Here is a 2,002-nt window from a genome sequence, read left to right as displayed (position 1 = left end):
CCGTTAGCAGAATGAGAAACTGAGACACACACACGCACGGCGGCGGCGGCGGCGGGAAGATCGAGAGTAAGCAAACACAACACGAGTCTGGTCTGAGCTTAACTTTTTACATTAAACACGGGAAGTGAATAATTAAACTTGGAAACACGAACTTTATGCGTTTCCTAATGTGTTTCTTGGCAATTATTTCTCCCCCTCCAACACACACACACACACACACACACACACACACACCGCATCACAGCATCAACACAACACACTAAAGCACCTTCATAAATAAAAACGAGAACCATACTTTTTTTTCATCCCTTCCTCTTTATTTTTTAGCTTCAGAAATAAACATAAAAGTTTCCTCTATATTCTGACTGTCCCTTTCTCCCGTGATTGTCAACATGAGGGGGAATTCACGCTTGATTTCCTGGCAAACATCAAGAGCAGCGTCACGAACACTCAGGGGGAGGAGGCAGCGATCGCCGGGCTTAACAGGACTCCTGGGATTACGTGTTGGAATAGCAAGTTAGGAAGATATTAAGCTTACACCGGGTATGGGAGGACTTGGTTAACTCTCTCTCTCTCTCTCTCTCTCTCTCTCTCTCTCTCTCTCTCTCTCTCTCTCTCTCTCTCTCTCTCTCTCTCTCTCTTCCAGCGGACGGAGAATGAGTTCTTATCAATAGTGAAGATGGTGGTAGTGGTTGTGGTGGTGGTAGTGGGTCTCCTCCTCCTCCTCCTCCTCCTCCTCCTCCTTTTCTACAGGAAGTGAGATGTCCAATTTAGAGAGCTTTAGGTTTGGGCAGGAAGAAGGAGAGAGAGAGAGAGAGAGAGAGAGAGAGAGAGAGAGAGAGAGAGAGAGAGAGAGAGAGAGAGAGAGAGGTCGTAGTGGGAGGAAAGGAGGGATTGGAGGAGATTATTGCGAAGAGGACGTTGGGGTTGTTGAGAGAGAGAGAGAGAGAGAGAGAGAGAGAGAGAGAGAGAGAGAGAGAGAGAGAGAGAGAGAGAGAGAGAGAGAGAGAATCTTATTACATTTAGCTGCAAGAGAATTCGGCATCGTATATTTCACCTCCCTCGCCTCAGAACGCCTTACTTCAGTAGGGAATAGATTCGACACTACTCTCTCTCTCTCTCTCTCTCTCTCTCTCTCTCTCTCTCTCTCTCTCTCTCTCGGCCCCGATAGATCCCCAAGGAGCCGAGATGTACCGAAGCGCCGGAGAGTGTTGATTTTCTCTCTCTCTCTCTCTCTCTCTCTCTCTCTCTCTCTCTCTCTCTCTCTCTCTCTCTCTCTCTCTCTCTCTCCTTCACTTCCCAAAACTTTCTAATAATTTTCGCTGCCGAAGTTGCGTTAGACCGATTCCTCTTGATACCTTCCTTCGTGTCTGTAATATCCTCCCACTGGTATCTCCTCCTCCTCCTCCTCCTCCTCCTCCTCCTCCTCCTCCTCCTCCTCTTCCTCCTCCTCCTCCTCCTCTTCCTCCTCCTTCGCTTTCTCATCCTCCTTCACTTCCTTCGTCTCCTTATCTCCACTCCTGCTCCTCTCTCTTATCTCCTCTACTCTATCGCTATCACTCCGCGTCCACTCTTCCTCCTCCTCCTCCGCCTCGTTCAGCAGTAGCAAGAAGTATTAAAACTTTTCCCTCACGTATACGAGGAACTTTTTCTCAGACATCAAAATGCCAACCATGAGGGTGTGCAGGATGCGTAGAAGGAGGGGGAGGAGGGGGAGTAGGAGGAGGAAGAGGAGGAGGAGGAGGACATGATATACAGGAGTGGAAGTGAAGGTGCTGGTCCCTTTCAGAATTAGATCGGCAGGAGACAAAAAATATAATATAAATGAGATTAGAACATAGATAAGAGGAGGACCAAGAGAGAGAGAGAGAGAGAGAGAGAGAGAGAGAGAGAGAGAGAGAGAGAGAGAGAGAGAGAGAGGCTCGTTGAATGGAAGGGCGTGAGGTGTGTAGAAAGGGAAGGGAATTTGTGGAGGGAGAAGAATTTTATGGAGAGAACGGAG

Source organism: Scylla paramamosain, chromosome 36 (genome assembly GCF_035594125.1).
Source record: "Scylla paramamosain isolate STU-SP2022 chromosome 36, ASM3559412v1, whole genome shotgun sequence".
Classification (NCBI taxonomy): domain Eukaryota; kingdom Metazoa; phylum Arthropoda; class Malacostraca; order Decapoda; family Portunidae; genus Scylla; species Scylla paramamosain.
This window is presented reverse-complemented; position numbering follows the sequence as displayed.